This window comes from Amblyomma americanum, chromosome 10 (genome assembly GCF_052857255.1).
Source record: "Amblyomma americanum isolate KBUSLIRL-KWMA chromosome 10, ASM5285725v1, whole genome shotgun sequence".
Lineage (NCBI taxonomy): Eukaryota > Metazoa > Arthropoda > Arachnida > Ixodida > Ixodidae > Amblyomma > Amblyomma americanum.
In genome coordinates, this window is record NC_135506.1 from 59,599,029 (window position 1) to 59,614,190 (window position 15,162).

The window sequence follows — 15,162 nt, forward strand, 5'->3', positions numbered from 1 at the left end:
CGTAGGCAGAAGTGCTGCCATGTTGACAGCGGTGCTCAGGGCTGGATAATAATTAATAATAATTAGTTTTTGGGGAAAGGAAATGGCACAGTATCTGTCTCATATATCGTTGGACACCTTAACCAGGCCGTAAGGGAAGGGTTAAAGGAGAGAGTGAAAGAAGAAAGAGGTGCCGCAGTGGAGGGCTCCGGAATAATTTCGACCACCTGGGGATCTTTAACGTGCACTGACATCGCACAGCACACGGGCACCTTAGCGTTTTTCCTCCATAAAAACGCAGCCGCCGTGGTCGGGTTCGAACCCGGGAACTCCGGATTAGTGCGCTCGGCTATTGATCCTGTCTGAATTGGATCTCAGGCTGTCCAAGGCCATCCTAATCATGCGTGCGGCGGAAAAAGCAGCCACCAACACCGAAGAGCTTCGTCGCTCAAAGTTGAGTTCGCCTCCTGAAACACATCAAATGCAGAAGAACCCCAATCGCCAGGATGCCAAGTCAGCCAACCATTCTCCGAGCCAGCAATGTTGGCATTTCACCGACAAGCAAGACGCACATACTTGCTCCTACCATTCCGCCATTTGTCACTACTGCAGTCACAGGGACACATCGAGAAGGCGTGCCGAAAGAAGGATGCGAAAGAGAAAACTTCGAAGCCTGACTAGCGCCGAAAGGGCTTTTTCTGGAAAAAGTAGCACTCTCGTGGACGAAACCATCAAATTTCGCAGTCAGCTGATCCTGCTCAGGATATATAGTGCATTTGTTCATTCCACCCCCATTTATATGTATAAAAATCAGGCAGCTAGAGATCTCAAGTCAAAGGTTATGCAATTTTACTACTTTTTACTCATTTTACTAAAAGGAGCTAGCAACGGTACAGCAGAAATCGGAGAAACGTTTCAGTTCAAAGTGCTGTATGACTGCTAAGCTTCAGCCCGAAATATGTAGAAACTATGACAGTAACTTCACCAAATCTCCCACTTCGGAACAATGTCGCCTTGTCCATACAAGTCGAGCAGGTGGTGGTGAAACTTTTCAGTAGGCTCTTGCATTTGCTGCTCATCTGACCACTTGACACAGTAGACACAGTAACAGAATCGGTGCCTGTCAGTGTTCCAGCACTAAAGTCTTTGTCAAAAGGTACAGCTTTCCCTTAGCAACAAACAGGGACTCAACCTCGTAAAACTGGGTTGTCTCGATTCGGCACCACTGCAACACTCCCAGACCGATAGTGGCAATGATCAATAGTTGCAGATTTCACTTCACAAACATTTTCAGGCAACACTTCTTTAGCACATGCCGGGAGGATGTTTTGACCAATAGGTTTGCTGTGCATTGTTACAAGACCTTTGTACAGCTGGAAGGTGTGAAGCTGGTAACTCTGCATCAGTTGGTGGCGCCTGGCGAGGGTCAGTGTTATGTTCCTGTAATTGTTGACTCTTGTTGCTAATTTCTTGAACTCCTGGTGCTTTACCTCAAAGCGCACTGACCAGAAGGTCCTCAGTGGCCCCACCTCACGCACATACCTTGCATGGTGAGTCATGTAATGGAGCTTAGGAGTTACAGCAGCAGAGCCATACCACTCGGCAAACTCGTCAAAAATGTTTGAACCAGGACATCAAGGTGGGCCAAACGCTCAGATGGCATGTCCCACGAAAATGTATTGTCCATTATTTCATGAAACTGCAAGAATAGCTCCCTGTCTTCATTTCCTTCTGGTACTTTTGCACCAAATATCAGAGGGAAGAACCTCATTACACACCACTTGCTTGATGCTGTTCCTTTCAGCACAGCATTGCTTGTGATGAATGACATATTTATTTCAGGGGGCTTATTTTTGGCATCATTAGGCCCATAGCAGAAAGTAGTGATCTCATCCAGGTCTTGTCTTTACAACAGCTTGGATGAAAGAAGTGTCCTGAGCACCTGGCGCAGAACACATTCTGCCCCTCCTTCCAGAATGTCATGCATTATGTCTGGGGGCAGCTGGCGTGTCACATCAAAACAAGGCACTCCTAGCAGTGGAGATGCTTCAGTAATGCCATACAGGCACTTGTTTGTATCACTGACTGCGAGGGCTTCAATGCGGTGTTGGTGCCTGCTTGCTGTGCACTGTGAATCACTTGTTTTGCTTGCCAATTGTTGTGACAAGACCATGCAAAATCTACAAACACGTCCACTGCTGAAACATGTTAAAAAGCCCCCTAGGCGGTTCAGCGACAGATTATCTCCACAGATGCAAAAAACCAGCGCCTGTGCACGTGCTCGCAATCCCCCAGGTCAAATTGCAGGCCTCGCTCATGTAGGTCCTTCAGGTCATTTAGTAATGGACGCAGTACTATACCAAGGCCATAGGACTTAACATAGCTGTAATGCACCAGCATGACCAAGTATATGTTTTGGAGCTGTGGCCTGTAACGCATATGCAGGTTTAATAGGGAGCAGTAGATAGCCAGCAGCTTGTAAATGCCTCGTTTCACTCCTAATGAATTTGTAATTTCTATCTCGCCAGAGTACAGTAACAGGATTATACTATGCGTGACGTCTTCCTTAGTTAGTGGCAATAGGTGCTCCCTGTAAAGAAGACCATCTGTGTAATCTTTATACACAGTGGGAGCATCAGCTTCGACATTTGACGTGACTAAATGGGCCACAATGTCAGGGATTGCACAAAGTGTCGACAGCAGATCAGGCAACGAAATATAGTGGTATTTAGCATTTTGAATGAGGAGCCCCTCTTGTGGTGGGACATGTGGAAACATTTCTTTGGCATAACGTTCCATAGTGTCCTTGCTGTGAATTCCACTGAAGAGCTCGGGTATAAACCTGCACTTCAAAAGAGACTCCATGTCGGGAGACACTGATAGCATTTGCATGGCATGTGAAACGCAATCTGCATATGCCTTAAGCATACACTCAAAGAGCAGCTGCCACGCAGCAAAAACCCTGCGAACAGCAGTATGAGGAAGACAATGCTGCTCTGAAACATTGAAAAAAAATTTCCAGATGGCACTCTTTGCTACTGCCAGAAAGCATTGGAAACCATGAGCAGTTGTTACTACTTCTTGATCCATGGAATTGACAACAGCACCTTTTCATCTTGGGGGTGAGAGCTGTTGCCATGCTGAGAGCCGTTCCCGCGTTCAGTGCTGCTTTCTTTGCCCTCAACACATTCATTCACTGTCTGGCAGTAAAACCTCGGAATTTGCTCCATTTAACAATTCTGAATTGTTAGTAGCCTGGCGAGCCGCTGAGCTTTGCTGACGGCTACCATTCTCTTCCAGCACGCTTCTGTGACCGCGATACAAATGTGGTCGGTACGAAGAAAAGTTCGTGTAACTGCTAGCACAACCATTAATACCGCAGTACACACTGAAGTTAGGCTCTGCACTGTGCACTAAACCTATGTGAGTCACAACTTTCGTCAGTTGGCCGGAAAAAAAATTGCACCGTGGGCAATATTTAATCTCCACTGTTGCATCCACTCGCACGACACGCACGGTACACACGCCCCCGGGTCTCGTATTGATCAAGCTCGTGCTGCAGGGTGCTCGATCGGAAGATATTTCAACGTCGAACCGCCGCCGCGCACGAGTGTGTACCACCACGGTAAAAGCTTGTTCGGAGAGAAACGAGCAGGCAACCTTTTTACACAATGATAAAATAGCGAGAAAGCGTACGTAGCAAGAACGAAGGTACCGCAGGCACGGCATGTATCCCGGGACCACGGCGGGGAAATTTACCGTGCAGCGTACATACTCCTGGTTTCATTTCGGTACTTTTGCAAAAGTTGTCCACGCAACGAAAAGTTATATTTTCATGGTTGGCGACCAAATAAGTGGAAATGCTACATAACCTCTGTTTAGAGCACGTTCGAAGCATTTCAAAGAAGTAGCACGGCGAAATTGGCATTGCCAAGCGCCGGCGAACCTAACCACGAAGCATCAAAAAAAGAAGGGGAAGAGAGTGAGCCGAGAAGGGCGGGGAACAGCGCACGGGCATAGTTCCCGAGTCAGCGAACGAGATGACATAAAAATGCCTGCTCTCCTTCCGCGACCGGAGCATAGTTCCCTCTTTCGACACACCGTGGACACGGCAAGAGCTCATGGAACATATCGACCACCATGACTCCTTCACTGACATTGCCGTTGCCACACTCAATATTACGGTGAGTAATTGTAACGTCCATTTCTATTTCTTTTTTTGGCAGGCTTTGCGTGGCATGTATAGTTATCGCCCGCTCATTTTACCAGCTTGCCTAAGGTTTGACTGTCGGAATTGCGACTAGCACGCGCATAATACAATGCAGTTGTGCTTGACACGAGCTCGCGCAGGGAACGCAGTAGCCAGCTTATTGGCGTAAGATTATTTCTTTAGCACCATGTGAGCGCCTCAGGAGATAAATTGGGTCCCCCCCTCCTGAAAACAATAATTCCTATTTCTTTAGAGAAATGATACCGTCGCAAAAAGTTACAACTGAAAAAAATTTATTATTGACACTTTTGCGTTAGCCTATAGGCACTGTTAGCTGTTTAGCCAAATGTTTCAAAGGTTATTCACCTGTAAGCCGCTTAAGTTATTTTCATATGGTCGTTTTCATTTTGCAGCAGCTGCCTCAAGCCACATACCCAAAACAAAGTCAGAAATCTAGAATGAAGTAAAATTTATTTCTCAACATTCTGCAACTTCATGAACCCTAGAATCTTCACAGCCAAAAGAGTCACGTTGCCTTTTCACATATACTGAGGTGTGCTACAGTACTGACTTGGGTAGCATCCGAAGTGAGCTGCATCCAAAAGGGATTCTTCTAAGAAATGCTAATGTACTCATATGGTGGTGAAAGTTTTGCAGCAACCCCTTCAATTTAGGATGACTTGTTGAGAACCCTATGCCACTGCCAACAAATGAAATGTCACACTAACAAGTGGTCTTCTGTGTGATAGCATGCCAGGAAACCCTTCACTCCATCATGTTTTAAACAAATGTAGGCACCTAATTTTTGCTTGCATGTTTTCTTCTTTAAACTGATGTGTCAGACGTTAGTATACATGGACCACCACCTCACGATATTCACCTACAACTGCCAAATTCATAACTGAATTTCATCATGATGCTATTTCTGTTTTGGTTTCAGTGACCAAATGATTGCTCTCATGAGTAGGTGATGTTTAGGTCATGTGAGGCACGAGAAAAAAAAATATAACTGATGATATATCATTTGTTGACAATCAAGCATTTAAGCAGGCTGGCTTACATGTTATAGTGGATGAAAACTAAACATCAGTGATTAATTATATTGTTTTTTTCTGTGCCTCACAGGCCTTAACACGAACTACATTGCACAGCCATCGCTTGGCTGAAGAAATCGCAAGAACACCAAGGAAGAATTCCAATTGTAAATTATTTTGCAGTCGTAAGCAAACGTCATGCACGCATTGCAACGTCTAATACATTCTTTGAAAAAAGAAAGCATGCAAATATATTAGGTGTCTATAGTCCTTTAAAATAAGATCTGAAACAGTGCACACCCATTATCAACAATGGCCAATTTATGGGATAATTCTCCTCCTCCATAGAGAATGTTTTGCGATAAAAACCATTGAAACCTCACTTTTCAAGGTTCCCCCCACCCTCACATTTTCTCCCTCCCAGACACGCCCATATATCCCCTTCAGGCGCTGTGGCCACATATGTGGGCACAACCTAAGTCTCCTCATATTTTCGCATGCAAGGCAAATTTCCACCTTTGAATACCACACAGTTACCATTTTGACCCTCCGCAAAGTTTGTGATGCCATCTCATGCAGCTACACCAAAATGCGTTTGTAAAAAGAAAGAAAATGTGTGCGTCACGTCGTTTTTTTGGAGGGACGAGTAAAAAGCTTTTCTTTTTTGCATTCTGTCTTTACAAATGATTGCAAATGATGCAATTTACGGCACGGAATTTGTCGATAGGTTAATGCAGAAATGGCACGAAAATTTTCATTGTCACAGACGAAGAAATCGTGCTGCGGTGGACGGTCAGAGTGGCGCGTCCACAAATGTAGATGTGGCACCTGAATGCCGAAAATATCAGTGGCATTTTCTCCCCACAGCGAGCCATTTTTTTGTGCAGGTATGGTAGGAAATGGGCTTACTGCTTACGGGCATTGAAAACTATGCTTGCACAAAGAGAACATTAAGCGACTCCCACACTGAAGTGTTTTTCATGAAAATAGCCAATGCAGAAGCACCTCCAAAGAAGTGCGGCCGACTGAGCAATGAAGACCCGCAGGTGGTCGCAGAGAACCGCCACTTAGCTGAGCCGCTGCCGACAAGTACAGTGCGCTATGACCAGTGGTTAAACTCGGAAAGGTCTAGGAGGTTCTTGGCCCCCTGCCAATATTCAAAATGGGTCCGAGACCACCTGTGCAAGATTGTGGAATGCACCAATCCGAAGGAAGCAACCATTTTCAGTCGGTCAGTCAGAACATTTTTCTCTATAGTTTTAAAAATTTCGCTGCAGTTTTTAGCAAGAATCATTACATTTTGTATGAAACCCGAGACGGAGAAGAATACAACTTGGCAGCACTACACAAGGGGGGATGAAAAACGGGAACCCGTGCCCTCACACCATGGTCAGTTCAGAGCTGGCCACCCAGCTTTAAGGCTACAAAACAACAATCAGCACATTGGTAGAGTGAGGGGACAGTCTGTTTCAGGTCTCTGACAAATTGAGCAAACAGTGACCTTTAAAAATGATTTTGAATTTTTGCAAAAAACAGCCTGCAAGAAGCTATCTCTCTCTTTCCCTTTCCACGTGTGCTCAGGTCACTCGAGACCCCTTCAATGCAGCGGGACTTGAAGCATTAGTTATGATGAAAGCAACCATTGGCCCCAACTTCTGAACACGTTAATTATGCAACGATGCCGACGTCAAGGCTGCACATCCAATTCCACATTCGGTGCTCGAAATACCAAATTTTCATCTGCCTTTCATCACAGAATGACTGCTTTTACCTACTTTATAAGTCATGGACTACAGAATAATTGCCTGAAGCGTTCTCACAGCTGAACATTTATTCATGTCTAAGGATCAGTTAAAAAAGGCAAGCAAATGTAGCAGTGTTTAGGTTCATGTATCAGCTTTAAGGCAACATGTCCACAAATGTGGATGCGAATAAAATATGACCTTCTGCTTAATCTACTGATCGTCTTCTTTGCAAAAAAAGAATTTTCCTTTCAGCAGATTTAATTGGCACCTAAAGGGGATATCTGCCCCTGTAGATAATCGTTATTCATTAAGCATAGACCTCACAACTCTTTGTAGCAATGGGCTAGTGCATGGTATTCAGGTAAGCTAACTACTGGTGTTATGAGATTACGTATATGCACACACTATGCCAATAAACATCCAACTGAATGTAGCCAACTACTACAAAACATTCGTCCTCAGCTTATTCAACGCAGTTGCCATACAAGCTAAGTTCACTAGGATAAGTAGTGGATGGCATAACAAGGCTCTATTTAATAAATAAACTTGAAGTGAGAACGATACTAGTCAAATTTAGAGAGTAATGTAAAATGATGTGAAATGTGTTTGTGTGTGTGTGTCATGTAAAAAGTAGCTTTTATTTGTGTTTTGCAAGGCCATTAATGTGCAATTTGGCACACACGTGCAGTACATTTAACATCTGCACTTACTGCCACTATATTTTCCTGCTCTCCTTTGACAAATAAATTTATTAATTTATTCATTCATTCTACAGGTCTTTGATGAAGACTGGAGTGTACGTTGACATACCAAATGAGTTTGCAATTAATTGAGCACAAGGCAAAATTAAAAATCACTGAGACATCGAAGTACAGGTATGTACACTGATATTGCTTAATAGTGGTCAATATTTTGCAGTAATGTTGGCAAATGAATCGGCAGCATAAACACAAAACTACAGCTCTTCTAAACTACTCAGGCATTCAAAGGGACTATATATTTCATCATTTCATATATATCTCTTTCTTGATGCAGGATTGTTGATGTCATTGATGTTGAAACACCGCCTGCGCAAGCTCAGCAGTTACCAGTGCCAACATTCTATCAGCTGCCAGCTGTGCCTCTTGACATTGTTGGGAGCTTAGAGCATAGCGCAACATCATCCCGGCCAGTATTTTGCAAAACGGCAAAGAGTAATTCAGTGGCTCTTCCATGACTTGTGCTCATACACAACGTAAGTACTACAAAAATGTTTAGCAAACTGATCTTAATTTAGTGGAAAGATGACTGACGCCAAACAAGTTAGTTTTTGAAGAAACACGACGTTTCGGGAATGGCTTGGTCCCTTCTACATGGTGTGACTACGGGCAAGGCGCAGTCTGGCTTTTTAAGCCCTCGTGTTGAAGACTTCCGGGTCAGTGGCCGCAAACCATGGATGTAAGAAAAGGGAAGTGTCCCCAGGGAGCCATTAACATTCTTCCGTGTCTGTTGGATGTGCCACGACTTGAGTAGAAGCCTCCTGCACGGGTTAGCTTCAGTTTCCAGTACAATAGTGCCGTCTAAGTCAATTCGGTGGTCGCATGCCTCGCAGTGTTTGGCCGCAGCGCTGCGCTGACAGTTCATTTGTCAGACGTCCGCTTTGTGTTGCCTCTATCTTGCCGCGAAGTTCTTCGTTACCTCTACGTACAAGGCCGGGCAGACCAAGCAGGGGATTTTGTATACAACCCCTTGAGCCCTTTCGTTAGGGTGATGGTCTTTTGGGCAGGGGAGAAGGCATCCAACGGTGGCAGTCAGTTTGTTCATTGTTAGCACCCCTTCTTTACCGAGAATGCGAGCCAGCGTCTCGCTCACGCCTTTCACGTATTGAATGCAGATGCGTTTCCACTTCTGGCGTGCGCTTAGGGGAGGAATAGAGCTGTTTTTGTTTTTGGCTGACTCATGGGATGAATTAACTGGGGTACCCATTTTTTTGGAGATCGGAGACTACTCAATTCTTCTCGTTTCTTTTTTTTTTCATGTGAAGAACATATGGTGTCGGTGTCGTGACTACGAGGATAAAGCTTCGGCCCTGCTGAGCAGTGGGGCATATGAGAAGATTCCCAAGGGTTCGAGTTCAACCCCTCAACAGAATTTTAGCACAGATATTCAAGCGGCACCCTGATTTCAAAAGGCTTTACCTACACCTCATTTCCAGAAATGGCTCAGCTCCAAGCTTCTACGTGCTACCTAAAGTTCACAAACCTGAAATCCTACTGCGGCCAATTGTGGACTTCGAGCTATCTTCTCTGCGACGTCTTTCCGACTACCTTCACAAGGTACTACCGCCACTCTCCGGCAGAACACCCACACATGTACAGCATTCTGGACACTTCTTGCAACTTGTTTCGGACCTGACGATTGAGGAAGATGAAAGCCTGGTCTCGTTTGACGTGGTGTCGTTATTCACCCGCGTTCCAGTGCCCCTGGCTGTGTCCGTTGCTCACTGCTCACTCCAAAAAGACCAAACCCTCCACGAGAGAACACCACGCAGAGTCGATAAGGTATGGCACCTTCTTGACTTCTGTCTTCGCAGTACCTATTTCACCTATAAAGGAGAATTTTTCAAGCAAACAACCGGAACTGCCATGGGGGCGTCGATATCAATCACAATGGCTAATTTAACTATGGTAGACGTCGAAAGCCAGGCGCTTACTACCTTCAATCCCAACCAAAAGTGGTTCCTTTGATATGTACACGACTGCTTTTTTATGGTGAAAATGTCAGAAATAGAAAACCCCCTAACCCATCTAAATTGAACTGAACCGGCCATACAATTTACAGTTGAATGTAAGTAGCAGGGCAGTCTGTCTTTTCTCGACGTTCTACTCACAAGGCACAACAAAGGATTGCTGTTCTTGATGTACAGAAAGCCAACCCACATGGGACGGGACCTCCATTTCAACTCGAACCATCCCACTCCCCACAAGGCATCAGTGATTACATCTTCATTGAAGAGATCGACACAATATGTTCTTCTCATGAAGAAAAAAGAAACGAGCAGTCTCCGATCTCCAAAAAAATGGGTACCCCAGTTCATTCATCCGTCACGTTAGCCAAAAACATAACAGCTCTATTCTTCCCCAAGCACACGTCAGAAGCAGAAACAAGTTTGCATCCCATATGTGAAAGGAGTGTGCGAGACTCTGGCTCGCATTCTCAGCAAAGAAGGGGTGCTAACAACGCACGAACTGACTACCACCATCGGACACCTTCTTCCCCGCCCGAAAGACCATCACCCTAAAGAAAGGGCCCAAGGCGTTTATACAAAATCTCCTGCTCGGTCTGCCCGGCCTCGTACGTAGGGGAAATGAAGAACTTCACAGAAAGAATGAGGCAACACAAAGTTGACATCCGACAAATGAACTGTCAGCGCAGCGCTGTGGCTGAACACTGTGAGGTATGCGGCCACCGAATTGACTTTGACGGCACTATTGTACTGGAAACCGAAGCTAACCTGAGCAGGAGGCTTCTACTCGAGTCGTGGCACATCCAACAGACACAGAAGAATGTTAATCGCTCCCTGGGGACACTTCTCTCTTCTTACATCCATGGTTTGCGGCCACTGACCCGGAAGTCTTCAACACGAGGGCTTAAAAAGCCAGACTACGCCTCGCCCGTAGTCACACCACGTAGAAGGGACCAAGCCATTCCCGAAACGTCGTGTTTCTTCAAAAACTAACTTGTTTGGCATCAGTCATCTTTCCACTAAATTAAATTTCCCAACCGGACAGACTTCTGTTAGATGTGTTCTTTTGAAGCTGATTTTAACTAATGTATAAAGCATTTTAGGTAGAGGCGTTGACCACCTCTTCAGGGCTCTTGGCCATGTAATAGCATCTTATTACAATGTGTGGCAAAGTGTCGGCAGCAGTGCCTGTCTACATCTATGTCAGGGTCTACTGTAGGCTCCAATAAATGTCATCAATGGGCAGTAGCTGACGGGAAAGATCGCCACACCTATGTCTTCTTTTCTAAAACAACTCTTTAGAACCCTTTGAACCGCTACATTTCAAAGAGCACTGAAAAAGGTGCGAGTGGGCACATAGTTCCACACGGAGGCTATAAAAATACATGGCCGGCCAAACTAAGCTATGAAAATATGCATGAATATGCTACATAAACATGCATAAATTGCATGTAGACCAGTGCCTGAATTTTGAGCCAAGGTGCAGAGTTGGGCCACTGCATTTGGCATTCCAAGCAGCACCAGCCATGAGCAGAAGTGGCTATTTTTGTAGAATGTCAATACTATGTGGCCTGAGAGATAGGGCATCCACATGAATGTGTGCATGACCATGCAATACAGTAAGCATCCCTTGTATGTAAGAAAATGAGTGTTTTATCTGCTTGTGTTTTGTTGAGAACTGCTTGTGAACTTTGTCCCTGTCACTCTAATGTGATATTCAGATGCAGGGAAGAAATCGGTCTTTCAATATGAACTCACTCTAAATTTCCTTCCAGGGCAGCACATGCATAAGCCAGTTGAGCTCTGCTAGATAAAAGAGTTGGCTTTACTTGGCCATGACTTGAGGTAGTACAGCTGTTGGCTCTGCTCGGTTCCTGTGGGTAGTTTGTCATGCATGTTTCACTAAAACTTCAGTTGTTAGTCTAGCCGTCACTTCATTCTCATCACCATGTGCTGTCATTTGCACTGGTTATGATATGCTGTCCCCAAGCCTGAATTTAGATTCGTGCTCTGAGAATGGTCCACTGCAGACTAAACTTTATGCGGTGAATATAGCTCAGAAAGTTTTACAGAGCACCGTGAAAGGCAACTTATTATCAAGTAAAGAAGCAGGAGTAAGGGTTAAGCTAATTCTTCTTTTGCCCAGTGTGAGAACTTGCAGTATCTTGCCTACTATTGTAGAGCAAGGAACTCAATAGTTTTATAAGCCTGAGTGATTTATGTTGTCAAGGAAGCATAATGATGTAGTCGTGCCTCGCTATTGTGTACACTTCGTTTCTTAATGAAGACTACTCATAAGGCAAGTCTTACACTATAACGAATGAAGAAGAAAAAAATATTTATTCAGAAAAGCCCAAAGGAACACTGAGGACAGCGCTATCAAATTTTTGTTCTTAGTAAAAATTGATTTTACAGCTCTTTCTGGATATTCTGATGTTTTGCAGCAAAAGATGTATGTAACGTTGAGAAAGTTACATTTCAAACTTTCCGACCACTCGATCCAAACTGATATCACCTACAACTGAAAAGACTGTGATTAGTGCTTAGGGGTGAATGGTGGTATAGCCTAGCCATGGGCATTTGTGCTGAAGAAAAAAAAACTGTCAATGCCACACAATCTACTTAACTCTGCAGTGATGGCCACAACTGTACATATTTTATTTTCGGCCTTTTCTTGCTGTTTTAAGCACAAGTAGTGCCTTTTTCTTTAGAATGTGGTAACCTATTGATGCAGGCCAACTTCAGTTTGTCCTCAGTGTCCTTTTAATTATTCTAAGGGTCAGCTTCAGCATAGCTCCCTTCATTGAGTTAAAATTTGGACAAAATTTCGGCATATGGAGGTGCATTATGCCATTATTTTCAAGCTTCTTGTGGAGCCATCTTTGAACAACCAATAGAGTGCACCCTACTACACCTGTTCATACCTCATGATCCTTTAGTACATATCTGCACCTAAACAGCTGATAATGCTGAACATATCAAACTAGTTGGAGCTGCTAAGGGAGCTTTGTTAACAGGTATTTATTCAGTATGTTGCAGAATACGAAAGGCACATTAGCCAACTGCTTTGGACTGTACAGCATGAAGGCATAAAAAATATGGTCCTCACTGCAGAATTTGAGCTTTCACAGTGGATTTGACAGCTGTATCTGGCACTCTGGGTTCAGGAAAACAAATACCTGGTTAGGGGAGTCAGTATCGTGCTTCCATTGCTGTTCATATGAGTGCAACAATATTTCATGGGTATATATAGTGGGCTATGTATATTTTCACCCTGTCTGTTTTCTAAACAGCAAGTTTTCATGTTATTGAGGGGTAAATACACTGAAAAATGTTGCTTTCCAGAAGAGCTGTCTATAATTTGAGTGATTCATTTTAATACAGGCAGTACTAAAGGGTGCACTACTGTACTTGGCATATATATTGAATTTCTATGAGTAAAGTGTAGAATTACGTTAACAACTATGCACAGATGTTGCCTATAATAAATAATTCGAGATCACAGGTGGCATCTTATTAAAAGCACTACTTTCAGATTTTGCAAAATGTGTCTGTACAACTTTTTTTATTGCTGCTTTGTGTGTGTGACTATGGGTTTTTTTTTGTTTCATTTTGCATTAATTAGATACCCTGGTAAGCTTTACGAAGAGGTGGCCAAGGCACTTGTTGCGAGATTACCCGTTTTGGCAGACGCTACTGGCAGAGGATATGTAAGCAACCATCAGTTGTTTGGGCTGTGCTTTTACAAATAGGAACACAATCGATCTTGATTGGTACACTTATTTGCAAAGATCAGATGCATCCAACAAATGCCTACCACAATCAGTGCACTCTGATGTGAATTGCTGTCTAAAATAAACAACAATCAAGTTTATTGCTATAACAACTTTCTTTTCACGTTTTCTGCCATACATGTTTGGTTTGGTTTATAGGGGTTTAACGTCCCAAAGCAACTCAGGCTATGAGAGACGCCGTAGTGAAGGGCTCCGGAAATTTCGACCCCCTGGGGTTCTTTAACGTGCACTGACATCGCACAGTACACGAGCCTCTAGAATTTCGCCTCCATCGAAATTCGACCTCCGCAGCCGGGATCGAACCCGCGTCTTTCGGGCCAGCAGCCGAGCGCCATAACCACTCAGCCACCGCGGCGGCTACTCTGCCATACATGTATTTACAGTTGTGCTAAAACTCTAGTGTTATCCCATACATGCCTTCTATAAAACCTAAGATATGATGCTTGGACAATATGACAATGAGGCAATTTTCAGGACTCATGGCGTGAAGGTCTTTGTTTCATAGCGAAGTTTGAGAGGAGGAAACTCAGGCTGGCATCTGGAGAAAGTAATGCTCTAAAAAGGTGGAGAACGGCACCCGACACTCCTCCTACCATTCACAGAGCTTCACAGCCTTCTGCTGTATGTATTGGCAATTCAGTTTAAATAATGGATGCGAGTTTTGCCTCTTGTGATGTATTTTATGTCTTAGTTTGTTTAGATTTGTAATCTTGATGATGGCAAAGACAAAGATTCTATTGCCAGCCACATTGAGGCCATGAAGAGAGAGCTGGCCAGATCTCCCCCCCAAGGCCAGATTTTACTCTAATTTCTGACTGCATGGCGACGACATTTCAAGACCGCCGAAAGTGGATTGCTAATAGTGCTCCACCCATCATGGCGATAGTCGGTAAATACCCAGGCCTTGCCGTGAGCGAGATGGTAAATACTGATCCATTGCTATTATTTAGCACTTATAGGCTTATTTGTTCCCTTGCCCACCTATCATGTTGTCTCAAAGCTATACCTGAAAAGTTAACATCACAAGTTACTTTGATAGCCCTTCCCATAGATGATGCCCATGGGCTGCCAATTTTATTTTACCAGTTACTGGTCTGTAGATGGTGCTTATATGTTTTGTGTTGCTGTGACTAAAATGGCTAACCTGTACTACAGGCAGGAATAAATGGTGCTGTCTTGCTAGGCACGTTGATTAGATATGAAAATGGACAAGGATACAGCATGCGGCTGTAAAAGAGAGCAGAACAATGGAATAAACTGGTGCATTTAATATGTAAAAAAGGGCAGTTAACAAAGATGTGTGCAAGAAATATTTTCCTTCTGACACCGGCCAGAGCTCAAAACTGATTGTAATAACAAGTAATTATCAATAACATACACCTAAAAGCAGTTATATGGCTACAAAAGAAAACTTTCTCAGGAACTTTGTAGTTGAAGAAAAATTCGTCCTGGTCCAAGGTTCAAGCCTCGGGGCACCACCTATCCTGGGTAATTTCTGTACCAACTGAGCTAACCACAGTGGCCCGCAGGTCAGATGGTAGGGCGACAGCGAATTGATCAGCAGCTCAAAGGGGGAGTGGAGTTGTTGATCAATCAGCCATCTCCCCCTACCTGCTGATCTGCTGGCCATCCTGGTTAGCTCAGTTGGTAGAGCGACTGCCCCTGATACGTAGTA